Source organism: Panthera pardus, unplaced genomic scaffold (assembly GCF_024362965.1).
Source record: "Panthera pardus isolate Hobbes unplaced genomic scaffold, ASM2436296v1 HiC_scaffold_25, whole genome shotgun sequence".
Taxonomy (NCBI): Eukaryota; Metazoa; Chordata; class Mammalia; order Carnivora; family Felidae; genus Panthera; species Panthera pardus.
This window is the reverse complement of record NW_026526821.1, coordinates 84466578-84480332: the sequence shown is the minus strand read 5'-3', so window position 1 is coordinate 84480332 and position 13755 is coordinate 84466578. Positions and strand designations below refer to the sequence as shown.

General features: G+C 41.6%; 1 long non-coding RNA gene across 1 annotated transcript in view; it reads left to right on the top strand.

Moving 5' to 3' along the window:
• The window catches only part of LOC109261723 (uncharacterized), a 259521-nt gene extending 246910 nt beyond the window's left edge, over positions 1 to 12611 (top strand). Inside the window, exons 4-5 of the long non-coding RNA XR_002077514.2 lie at positions 10742 to 10907; positions 12141 to 12611. This is a non-coding gene — a long non-coding RNA (uncharacterized LOC109261723). The remainder of the gene's footprint in view (positions 1 to 10741; positions 10908 to 12140) is intronic.
• Positions 12612 to 13755: the final 1144 nt, after the last annotated feature.

The following is a 13755-nucleotide window of genomic DNA, read 5'->3' as shown; positions in this document are numbered from 1 at the left end:
TTATTGCTTCCTTTGCCTTAGATGTAGGCCTTCCATTTGGTAGTTCTTTTCCTTCTTTTAAAGGTGTTTTGGATTAAATGTGGCTACCAGGAACAGGGAGAAGTAAGAGTTGACCATGAACCTAAGACAGGCTGGCCGTAGTTTATTGGGCCCATTTGATACGGGTTTAGGGAAGACATTTGACTCCATTTACTTAACAGATGTTTATCAGTTCTCTCAACAGAAATGTTGCAAAAATCTTCAAAGGAGCCTTTCTTTGCCTCCCTCTCCCCACACCTTGGATGCGATGTTCAGTGAAATATGTTGACTTTTTTTTTCTTTACAAAACCCATAAAAATGTCCTGGTTGACATGCAATGTTGTGACAAGCCCTAGTAGATTGTGTCAATCATGTTGCTTTATGTTACATTAAGTGACATATTGTAATGTGATTGATACAACATGGGATGACACATCATAATGCAAAATATCATCTGGAAAATGTAGAAAAACAACAGAAGACTTGAAGCCACTTTTACTTTCTAATTCTTCAAATAAGATAGAGGAAAATCTTTCATTCCTCAGGATAGTTACCTGGGAAAGGTTTAGGTCTTGTGGGGGTTTCAGTGGTGCTCTTTTCCTTTGTAATTAACAGGTGATAGTGGAAAATACTTGCATTCTTTGGGGACTGATAAACTCTGAGTTTGGATGGAATGTCTCTAAACCTTTCTGGAGCCCCTTAGTAACAATATCTGTTCTTCACATTAATAGTGCCTTTATAGATTTTATATAAAAGGATTCCACCTTCCTCTACCCTAGTTAATATTCTCCTCTTTAAAATCTCTGATAAGGGCACCTGGGTGGCTAAGTCGGTTAAGCACCTGACTTAGGTCAGGTCATGATCTCATGCTTCATGAGTTCAAGCCCCACATCAGGTTCTGTGCTAACAGGTCAGAGCTTGGAGCCTGCTTCAGATTCTGTTTCTCCCTCTCTTCTCTCTCTCTCTGCCCCTCCTCCACTTGCATTCTCTCTCTCTCTCTAAAATAACAAACATAAAAAAAATTAAAAAAAATCTCTGATATTTTTCTCTTGTTCTACAAAGTCTTGAGGAAAAAAATTGCCTTTTCAGATTTCACTGTGAGGTCAATGAGGGTTTTTTAGTATATCTTGGAAAATTTTTACTGTAGCTCCAGAGTCTTACACAGTTTCTGGCACATAGTAACACTTAATAAGTGTTTGTTAGGGGCACCTGGGTGGCTCAGTCAGTTGAGCGTACAACTTTGGCTCAGGTCATGATCTCATGGTTCGTGAGTTCGAACCCTGCATCAGGCTCTGTGCTGACAGCTCAGGGCCTGGAGTCTGCTTCGGATTCTGTGTCTCCCTCTTTCTCTGCTCCTCCCCTGCTCACACTCCATCTTTCTCTCAAAAATAAATAAAGATTAAAAGAATTTTTAAAAAGTAAAAAAAAAATTAAAAAAAATAGTGTTTGTTGAATGACTTACTGAAGAATGTTCATCTTTAATTATACTTAATTGCATTTATTGAGTGACATTTAATCACATATAGTGAAACTCCATGTATTAGTTTCCTAGGGCTTCTGTAACAGAGTGCCACAAATTTGGTGGCTTACAACAAAAATGTATTCTTTCACAGTTCTGGAGGACAGAAATCTGAAACAAGGTGTCAGTAGGGCCATACTCCCTCTGAAGGCTTTAGAGGAAGATCCTTCTTTGCTTCTTCTAGCTTTTGGTGGCTTTGGGGTTCCTTAGTTTGTGGCTGCCTACCTCCAATCTCTGCTTTCATCTTCATATGGCCTTCTCTTCTGTGTCTTCTTCTCTTAGAAGCACACTTGTCATTAAATATAGGGCCCACTTGGATAATCTTGAGATGGATGATCGCTTCTTAAGACTTTCAGCTTAAGAAGCTGAAGGTCTTCTGCAAAGACCCCTTTCTCCAAGTAAGATTACATTTATAGGTTCCTGATGGGCATACCTTTTGGAGAGCGGACATCATTCAACCTGGAATATACCAATTAAAAAAAAAATGAGCTGGGGTATGTTGGGGAATTAACATTTTTTTGGTTAATGGTTGCATAAAATATGTTTTTAATCTATGTTTAAAATCTTTCTGTTTACTTCCATGTCTCAGTAATTATGGTATTATAAAGATAATTATATATTTCTTTAATAATGGATACCTTTATAATATCAAAGTTCCCAATCTGTGAATTTGCACTAATAATTGAAGATATAGAGGATTGTAAAAGCTGAGATAAATGTGTAGACCTCAGTATAATATAGACTCTAAAGTCCTTTAAAAACAAGCCAACTAACCACACCTCTTCCCTGAATGTGCTGTGAGATGTATGTGATTTGTCTTCTGAATGTGAGCAGAATATAAGGAGAGATTCTGGCTAGTTGAGGATTTTGAGTAAGCAAGCCCATTAGAGTTTCCTTAAATGTGAATTCCTTCCCTGTTATCTCCCCTTCTGCCTGTATCCACTTGCAGACATAGGAGTTCATAGAGGTGAGAAGCGAGTGTTTGGGGCAGCCAGGGAAGGTCTTGCGAGAGAGGTAATACAATAAGAGGACAGGCCATTGATAGAAGAAGGTGTGGTCTCACAGTTTGCCTCAGGGCCACCAAGTGCTCACTTCTAGAGAGCTCTTATCCTCCAAGTAATGTGGGGTCAGACCCTTAGAACCATGCACCTCTGAGTCATGGAGACAAATAGGCCCTCTGGTCTTCATTCTGATAGCAAGACAGGATCACCATAGACTCATAGTAACTTTTCCTCTCTTTGTTCAATATCTTGTGGCTGCATAGAGTAATTTAATAAATCAAAATCGTCTCTTTCAATTTTCATTGTGGCTACATCGGTGTTCTTTTGAATGGAGTTCAATTATTGGGATGGCATATATTACTTTGAATCATTTTACAGCTCAATCAATACACACATCTTCATAATAAATATCGATGTTCTTTGGATGCCTAGTGTCGCACATATTCAGCATGGCTGTTAGGATCCAGGCAGCTCTGGGTAATTAATATTTTTATTTTATTCTTTCATTGAACTCTGTCACTCATATCTGTATTTTGGCCCTTCCAGAAGGGAAGAGAAATGCTGAAACAAACAGAATCCTCCAGAAATCCATTCCACTAAAAACACCGAAGTTTGAGAACTAAAATTTGCTGTGGAACTCCACTGCTATAGAATAAACACATTCAACTCAACAGGGAACACAAAGAGCCTACCTGCTATTAGTCTTTGTAAATGACCAGCCAAAAAGAAGTAGGACGGTTTTCCTAACAGGTTTAGAAAAGGAAAAATCTTAACTCAACTGAATCCTCCTACGAATACCAAAGGCCTCTAGCTGGGAAAGCAAAGATACCTGGTAAGTGGCTGTTAAAGGTGCAGTGAAATCTGAATATCCGATATGCCAAAGATCATGATCACAACATTTACTAAGATTCTTATGCAATCTTATATTTAATTATATTCTTACAGTCAGATATAATCAGTGATTTATTTGAAACTTCAGTACATAGTGAATTACTGATGAGTAGATGGTAACGTGTTTGAATTTCTAAAATATTTTGGTTTCTAGTAAGAATTCAGCCCCAGTCTACAGTATCTACAGTGAAGGCATTGGGTCTCACCTCCATCTTCACGAATGAAGAGTAACTAGACTGCTAATCCCTGGGTTCCCTCCCAGGGGGCTCATGTAATCTCTGGTATTTGTATTTTAATCATGATATACATACTATATTTACCCATTTATTTTTTTGTTTTTGTTTTTATTTTTTTAATATGAAATTTATTGTCAAATTGGTTTCCATACAACACCCAGTGCTCATCCCAACAGGTGCCCTCCTCAATGCCCATCACCCACCCTCCCCACCCTCCCACCCCCCATCAACCCTCAGTTTATTCTCAGTTTTTAAGAGTCTCTTATGGTTTGGCTCTCTCCCTCTCTAACTTTTTTTTTTCTTCTTCCCCTCCCCCATGGTCTTCTGTTAAGTTTCTCAGGATCCACATAAGAGTGAAAACATATGGTATCTGTCTTTCTCTGTATGACTAGGAATTTACCCAAGGGATACAGGAATGCTGATGCATAGGGGCACTTGTACCCCAATGTTCATAGCAGCACTTTCAGCAATAGAAAAATTATGGAAAGAGCCTAAATGTCCATCAACTGGGCGCCTGCGTGGCTCAGTCAGTTGAGCGTCCCACTTCGGCTCAGGTCATGATCTCGCGGTCTGTGGGTTTGAGCCCCGCGTCGGGCTCTGTGCTGACAGCTCGGAGCCTGGAGCCTGCTTCGGATTCTGTGTCTCCCTCTCTCTCTGCCCCTCTCCCACTCATGCTCTGCTTCTCTCTTTCTGACAAAAATAAATAAACATTAAAAAAAATTTAAAATAAATGTCCATCAACTGATGAATGGATAAAGAAATTGTGGTTTATATACACAATGGGATACTACTTGACAATGAGAAAGAATGAAATATGGCCTTTTGTAGCCACGTGGATGGACCTGGAGAGTGTTATATTTACCCATTTAAAAGCAAACATCTAGATGCTCTTATTTTTGTTGTTAACTCTTTGGAACTCAGAGCATTGACAAAATCATCTGAGTGGGGGAGAAAGATCAGCGATAAATAATTTTCAGTTAGGGCCCAAGGCTAAATTATGGGACAAGAAGGATTGTGTTCTTTTGTTTCATAGTATGGAAGGTTAGTCCCAAATGCTGGAAAACAGATGTGCCCTTTCATTTTGAGTGCCTAGTGTATATACTCAGAGAGGTATTTTTCTTAATGTTTATTTATTTATTTTAAGAGGGAGGGAGAGAAAATGAGAAAGAGCATGTGAGCCAGTGTGTGTGTGAGCGGCAGCACAGCGGCACAGAGAGAGGGAGAGAGGGAATCCCAAGCAGGCCCCACACTCAGCGTGGAGCCGGATGCCGAACTTGATCTCGTGTACGTGAAATCATGACCTGAGCCAAAACCAAGAGTTGACGCTTGAGCCACCCAGGGACCCCTCACAGAGGTATTTTTTAAATGTTTGCAAAATGTCTTCTCCAGTCAGTTTGTGTCAGGCACCGTCCCATTGATTTTATTTTGCTTTTGTAATTGGAGCTGCATTTCAGTGTTGATTTATTACCTGCATAAATCCCTTTGCCAGGGGTTATAAAAGGAAAAGGCAAGCGCTACCCACTTTAGCAGTACCAGAACAGTGTTGCCTCTAAACTTAAAATCTTTAACATTCTCTAAGCTTAGAGCCCTATCTCACCTATTTCTGTGCAATTTATTTCAAACCTTTCTGAGACCTGGATTTTTTTTTTTTTTAACATTTCAATGTTGTAATTTTTCCTACTTATTTTAATTTTTCTTGGTCCCAAGACTATAAAGCAGTGCTGCTCAGAGTCAGAAAATGTTGAGTAACAAAATGAGAACCCTGAGTATAAATTTAAGACACCCTGTGCTGCTTTACTTCTGTTTATCTATTTGTAGTGGTAATTTGATAACCTAGACCACTGAATGAAGAAAGTGAAGAATGATCAAAATATGAAGCAGTGGGCGCTGCACATTCAGACCTTATCAGTTCCAGGATCAGTTATCTGTTTGAAGAAAATTACATTGTATCTGTCAATAGACTTAATAACTCAGTGCCTGCTATTTGATAATGGATAATCACACAAATTCAGGAAGCTAGACCATATGCCATTCCAGTTTTCTATTCTCTTATTCACCTTAATTTTCTAGATGAGTGAAATTATCTAGTCCTGGCCTGAAGATGGCATATATAGAAATAGAGCCTGCAGGAATCCAGCCGCCTCTGATGTTAGCCCCGTGCAGGTCAGGGCTGCCGGGTTATGTCTGCGACCCTGGTATCTAATTGAAATGGGCAGACTTTGGAAAATTGTAAACCTGGACAATGCAAGTGATGAATGGATGGAAAATAGTAAAGGGCGGATGTGGAACAGCTGAGGGAATTGGCTGGTGGGAAACAGTGAGGCTGCAGAGGCCTAGGATTCAGAATCTTAGAATAGTTCCACATCTCTGTGTGTGAACTGTGAAGGATAGGGACTAAATGGTAAAGATGATATAGGGATGCTGTTTTCTGGAAGTAAGGGTTTTCTCAAGGACCCTTCATTCCTGTTGATGCAGGATGCTTTTCCATATATAGACCCAAATGTGGTCATTGTGTCACTTAGTAATGATTTTGGCTATGAGTATTGCAGGAGGTAATTTCAGTGACTTAAGCAAGTAGGTGTTTCTTCTTCTCAGTTATCAAGAAGACAAGATGTAGCTATTTCTGGTGTAGATGTAACTGCTCAGTGATGTCATCAGGGACTTAAACATTTTCCATCTTTTTGCTATGCCCATAATACCAGAGTGCTTGTCTTCATGCTTGTTTCTGGTGGTTACTGGGTGGCCACTGCATGTTTCCTCCTGTACATGACAGGAAGGGAAAGACTGAGCCATCATCACCTGCCCCTTCACATCAGGAGAAGCAAACATACCCCAGAGGCTCCCAGTAGACTTTTATTTCCATCTTATTAGCCAGAGCCATATCACATCGCCATCTTGAACTCCTAAGGAAGCTGGACAAAGGAGTATTTCACTTGGGGCTGACATCTTGCACCTGAAAACAGAGTTTCGTAAACGAGCAAGAAGAGAAGAATGCATATCAGTCAGGCAATGGGCAAGGGATGCCACGACCATCTACCTAAGATTTATTGTGGAAGGAGAATAAGGGTTAGACAACTGTGCTATTTCATAGAATCACAGAGAAAAGTGGTCCAAGTAATGCCAGTTGTGGGGGTCATGTGGACACCATTGCAGTCTGTTTTTACGTGCTTTTTAAAAATATGAACAAATCGGATATTTTTAGAATTTGTATCAAATCAAGCAAAACCACAAGGACACACTATGGAGAGCTGACTCAGCAAGAACAGGAAACTGAATCCTTAATTTCAGCCTGACTCTTGGCTGGAATTATCCCCTAAATTTCTATAAGGTCATAGTCTAAATTGAGCTGCTTTCTTTTTCTCCTCTCTCTCTCTAGATTTACTAACTTTAAATCTCTCTTTCTGTGGGCTAGGAATAATCATCAAGTCATATTCTTAGAAGAGGAGGACACCTTGCTGATCCAAGAGTCTATCAACTTCTAGTAGATAAAGCAAGATGGCTCACTCATTCAGTGTATTCTGTACATATATCACTTTTTTCTTTCCCAAAGAGGCTCATAGGATTTGATCTGAATATAACATATCCCCAGAAATGCTGAAGAGAGAAGTTGAAGGCGAGCTTATTGCCATGTTTTGCATATATGGATCCAGGGACTCAAAAGCTTTTCCCCGAGTCACACAGCAATAGCCCCCACTGTAAATACTGCTATAACACCCTTTCAGCTTGGCCACACTGTCTTGCTATGAATGGATGTCTCTTAGAAAGCTGAATCATGACCTCAAACGAAGAAAAGGCCATTTGTCAAGTATTCCCTTTTGAAGTAACACATTCCTTGAGTGGTCAATTGGAGGCTGCAAAAGGCCTCGGCTAGAAGATTTGGGGGAAGGTGAGCTTTTCTTGGTAGATTCATGAGGGCTTGATGTCACCATTTTTGTTCCTGCATTTTTTTAAGCAAGAAGGAACTTGTTTGCAATTAGAATTTGTATTCATTTTTGTACCTAGTCAAAGAATAGCTGTGAATCCATATTTAAAACTGTGATGTGTGAGTGCCCTTTTTTATGGTTTCATTTATTCACTCTTTGAACTATTGATGGAGTATCCACTAAGTCTCTGTCGTGGTTCGAGATGGGGCGAATTATGGGACAGACACATGAGGTCGCTGCACCCCTGTAGCTTCCATTCTAGTAAAGGGGAGACACAAACAGCGAATGCAATTATTAGCGCTTTCAAGGAGTTGAACTTGAAAAGTGGCAAGCAGGAAATGACTTGGTTTTTTCTACCATTGTTTCTCGGAACCTGATTCTTGGAGTATTCATCCTTGTCCTGGGGATGAAAATTTGGGCTCGTTGCATAATTTTTCCAGTCATTTGAGATACAAGAAGAATCTCCAAAATATTTGAAGCACACTTCTCTAAGGTAGAACAAGTTAGGTTTGCTAAAGGAACAGAAAACCCAAAGGGCCATTGTGACTTTGCCTCATGGGCAGAGGGGAGAGCGCATGAGAGGAGCAGAGGTGGGAACCCGAGTGGAGGATAACCAGGTTAAGGGTCAGGAGTGCAGCTTTTATTCCCAGTAGGAGCAGCAGCACTGGAGGGTTTCGAGCAAGGGAGTGATGTCCTCTGATGTGTAGTTTAAAAGATCACTCTGAGTTTTATGTGGGAATGGACTGTAGGGAAGCAAGAGAGGAAACAGAGAAAGCAGTCGGGGGACGCTCTTGCCCTCGTCCAGGGGAGAGATGAAGGTGATGTGGAGGGTGGTTGAGATGGATCAGGGGTGTGCAAAGCCTTTAGGCTGACCCTTCTCTCTCACAGTCCATAACCTACCACAGTGACAGCCGTGCAGTGGCACATAAGTCCTTGCTGAATTTCACATGAATACCTTTGTGAGTTAAAGCAGTGCTGTTTATATGGTTTAGAGAAAATGTGTCTTTTTGGCTTCCCTGACTTCTTCTCTAATATCTCAAATCCCCATTCTAAATGCAGGTCTTAGAATATAAGCACGTATTGAAGGCATAAAATCAGGCTAAGGTAAACTTTCCCTGACTCAGAATTTTTCTAATTGTCACACCTTGGCATAATTCAGTCTTCAGTCCCTACACACAGGGAAAAGTGTCATTAAATATTGTGAGAATTTGGTTTTCTGACTTAAAAAAAAAAAAGGTGTTCTTACTGCCCCTCCTCTCTCTTCCTCTCTCTGCCCCCCTCGTTTTTTCTTTCTTAAGAAAATAAGAGAATGGGAAAGCTGAAGGCTTGATTTAATTTACTTTGGGAGAAAATCTAAGGTGTGGTATCATTACCTGTACGTTTTCCACACGTTTGTCAGGCTTATGTTTACACACGTTTGTCAATAATTATTTTGAGGAGGGGCAAAAGGAAATTCAGTGATAACTTTAGAAAAATAAAATCTCTGATAAAACCATAAACTACTCCAAGAGCCGCTATAAAACTTCAGCACAGTGTATGGTTTCAAAGCAGGATTTGTGAAGCAAAAACCATGATTAAAGTAGGAACAATATGAGCTTTGTGCAGTCCTATTGGCCCCTGGTGTGTAACTTAAAACTCTTGCCTCCTGTCCTGTGCCAAGAGGAGGTTCTGCGAGGTGAGAATGCCCAGGGAGGAGGGCTCTGCACAACCAGGGCGGGGAAGTTCCTCTTGTTCACCAGGGACCTCTATACCCCTTGTGATAAAAACTGAGGTCAGGGTTCAAGGTAATACATTTGCTCCCCGCTCCCGCCCCAAACCTGATAGGGCTTCTCAGCAGAAGGCTACTGAGTAGACTTTGGTCCTTTACACTGACTGTTGTAAATTTAAGTTTGGCTAGGTTTTCCCCTTGACTTCCCCTTTTCTCATCAAATAGTACTCCCTCCCACCCCCAGTGTTCTTACTCTCCTCTCTAGTCCAAGCTTTGGGAGCGTTCCTTGCCTCTTCCTCATCTCTCTCTCCTCACCCTCTTCTCTTTTTTTTAAACATTTATTTATTATTGAGAGACAGGGAGAGACAGAGAATGAGCATGGGAGGGGCAGAGAGAGGGGGAGACACAGTATCAGAAGCAGGTTCCAGGCTCTGAGCTGTCAGCACAGAGCCCGACATGGGGCTCGAACTCCTGAGCAGTGAGATCATGACCTGAGGCGAAGTCGGACGCTCATCCAACTGAGCCACCCAGTCGCCCCTCTTCTCTTTCTTTGTACCATGTTCTCCTCCCTTTTCCTTTTGTTCTTCTTGGCTGTCCTACATCCTATGGGCCCTTCCCCGTCTTCTCTGTCTCTTCTCCATCCCCCTGTGGCTGTGAGCAGGTGTTACTAGTTGATGATAATCACAGACATTTGTTTCCTGTATCCTTCAGACTCCATTTTGGGGAGCAAATGGATATGGGAGTTACTCTAAGCATGCAGATGGATTCAAGTCAGGAAAACCTTTTGTTGCTCCTTGAGCATCCTAGGGACAAACTGGATGTGTCCTGCTGAAATGTAAAGAGCCATGTGTCCAGCTCTGAGTGCCTGTGGTGAGCCTGCCACAGCATCTATGGCCTCAGGGTGCCCATTTACAAATTAAGGGGTCAGACCAAATCCCCTCGAACCGCTGCTCCTTGAGCTCCTAAACTAATCCCAGCATCTGTCTCTGGCCTCACTGCATTGGGCTCAGTTTCCTCTGTGACAATAGCTGCCTGTCTTGATATCCAACTCATGGGGCCTGTGTCTGCCCCAGGAGGTGATGAGTTGGCCAGCTCTCCCCTCTGCTGTGAGCCGACTTCCTTCAGGCCAGACAAAAACTACTCCAGGAAACTCACTCAAAAGGGGAGGAAAAAAAATAAACCTGTGTGACTTAAGAGATCTTTTTCTTTTCTACTGGGGCTTTTGCTTCTCCTAAAATGATCAGATTGCTCTGGTGTGGTCTGAGGCCTTGGGTCTCTTATCCCGGTTGGCCTTCTCTGCTTCTTGCAGGCAGCAGGCTGGGCTGGCTGTAGGCCCCTTCTTTACTGCCCTCCCCCAGTGCCGTGGCCTGTGATTTCTCTGAAGATGTTTCTGTTCTTTCCAAGGCAAATGAAACTTCATGGACCATTTCTTCCTTTTTTCCTAGAAGCGAAGACCTGCACCAGAGAGGGGGGTGGGGAACAGAGAAAGTCACTTCTCAGCACCGAAGAGGAAAGTGCTGACCCAGCGCGGGGCACTGGGACTCAGAGCCCAACTCCAGAGCAGATGGCCGCTGCACATTCACATTAATCACGCAGCTTCCTGCATGTCAGGTACAACATGATTTCTAGTGATAAGTGCTCAGTATTCAGTATGAGAAATCTAACAGTCTTACTTCCTCTCTCCCCTCTCTCTCTCCTGTCTCCCTCCCTCTCTCTCTCTCTTTTAAAATAGGAGCAGATATTTTTCATTTCTAGCCCAGATGCTACTATTTCTCTGTTATTTGCACTTACTGAGTTGAAATGCAACAGATGTTTGAAAAGGGCTTAAAACTAAATTTCTCATAAGGGACCAAGACAAATAAATCGCACACCTAACTTTAGAGCCTTGTTTTGCTCAGACTCTTGGCAGATTTTTTTTTCTGGGGTGGAGAGGGGGAAGAAAAATTCTGTTAATAAAATGACAATGAAAAGACTATAATAATCATGATTATTTATTGACTGAGCTCTAGGACTTGTAGTCACTTCAAGTAGTTTTCCATCTGTTATTTTATTTGACACTCACAGCTACCCCATGGGGGCAGATATTATTGCCCCCAATTTACTTATGAAGAAATTGAAGCACAAACAGGATAAGGGAATTGACTGAAATTGAAGCTAACCCAGATTTGAAGATAAGAGCTTGGTTAGATCACAGACTCCTAGAATCTTTGAACGCATACACAAAACTTGAGATGAATGCCTTTAGTAAATGAAAATTTCCAGCCTTTATCAACAAGAGGCCCCAGTATGAGTAGCACCACATTATACTGGACTTTACCCCCCTCCCCTGTATTATTTCTAAGAGTTCCCAGGGGGAGCCTTAGATGGATTCACCAATGGCCTTCTTCTCTGCTCCCCTTTAGATGTCTGAAGCCATGTGCTTCACTTCTGTCGCACAGCTGAGGCCTTTGGGGTGAGCACTGTTCCTTGCTGAGACTTTCTAGAAGCCTAGGTCATTATCACCATCCAGTACCCTTTAGACTGCAATGTGCTGGAGCCAGGATATGATCCCTGCAGAATGGAATGGTCCTTTTCCCCATCGGCCCTTCTGTCTTCCAGGTCCCCCCAGGTCCCTTATACTAATTAATAGCTTTTTCTCAGAACCTGAGAATCTCATGTTCTCTGATCATCCCCTCCTTGTCTTGGTCCATCAGTTTATCAATCTGATTCGGGCTCACTGAAGGGACACCACTTTGCTTGCCCTTCAGCTCTTAAATATTAAAAAACTTGAAAAGGAGTGACTAGCTGCCAGAGCAACAGAAAAGCTTAGGCACTCCTAAATGAGTCCTTGCTTGTTCCTGTTAGGTCTTTGCTGGTGATTCTCCAGTACTGGCTCAAGCAGTGGACCTGAGGAGAGATGAAAGCAGAGGGCAGCTCTAACCCAGCCACGGTGAGGGTGACAGGACAAATGGAATGTCATTCCTGCCATCTTGGTTGCCATCTCCTGTGCCTGGAGTCTTTTCTCTCATGTGGCCCAATCTCTCACCTCCTTCAGGTCTTTGCGCCAAAGCCACCTTATCAATGCGGCCTTTCTTAACCACCCTATTTCAAATGGCAACCTCCCCACCCAAGCCTAACGAAGACACTTCTCTGCTTAATTTTTCTCCATAGCATTTTCAGAAATACATGTAGCATAACATTTGTCATCTTAACCACTTCTAAGTGTATAGTTCAGTAGTGTTGAGTATATTCACCTTATTTTGCAGCCAATCTGCCTAACTTTTTCATCTTGCCAAAAAGAAACTATACGCATTAACAACTTCCTTTGCTCCTTCCCCCGGCCTGGCAACCACTATTCTACTTCCTGTCTCTATGAATTTAATGATTCTAAGTATTTCATATATGTGGAATCATGTAATATTTGTCTTTTTATGACTGGTTTATTTCACTTAGCATCATGACCTCAAGGTTCATCCATGTTTTACCATGTGACAGAATTCCCTTCCTTGGTAAGGCTGAATAATATTCCATTGTATGTGTGTGCCACATTTTGTCTAACCATTCATCTGTCAGTGGACACAGGGGTTTCTTTTACCTTTTGGCTATTGCGAATAGTGCTGGTATGATCATGTTTCCATAACATTTTTCACTTTCTCATATTCTAAATTAAGTACTTGTTTTTTGTCTGGCATCTTCTATTAAAATGTAAGTTCAAAAACTTCTATCTATTTTGATCCCTGCTATGATCCCGGCTCCTAGAATAGTATCTGGGACAAAGTAGTTACAAATATTTGCTGAGTGGATTAGAAGACAGGAGAAGGGAACAAAGCTTAAAAGAAAAAAAAGGGGGAGGCTTTTGAAGAAGTCAGAGCAACCAACTGGTACTAAATGGTCTCTAAATGTAAGAGTTACATTATCTCTTATCTTCAAGTCACCTACAGACCAAGCTCTCTTTCTGTCTTCAATCCATTTTCTAGCAGTGACATTAAAAGCTGAGTACACATGATGAAACTTGGCTGCTGTCCTCATCATGGGACTGACTCCATTCTTTTCTCACAGGGGCTAATGTGGAAGGGTCTTTAGCCACATTTCTCAGGACAGCAGTCCAGTTTTTCTTTGCTGCCCCTAGCCCCTAGTCTGATGCTGCTGTGTTCCTCAACTCCAAATCTATAGGTGAAGTCAAGCTTGAGGGAAAGAGGAAGGGCAGGAGGAAATCAAGGGTCTTCTCCACATTTGTGTCCTGCCGTTTTCTCATCTCCACAGACTTAAATCTTTAATGGCCCAGATCCAAAACAACAAAAAAGCTTCAATAATGAGAATATTTAAATAATAATAATAATAATGGGAGTGTTTTCTTATAATAATCATTGATGAAACTGAAGACCAGCAAGGACTAGAAGTACCTTTCAAATCATCAGGTATCAAATTGCCCTTAGACTAATCTGGATGTAGATGGCTGCAAATTCTTTGAAAATTGGTC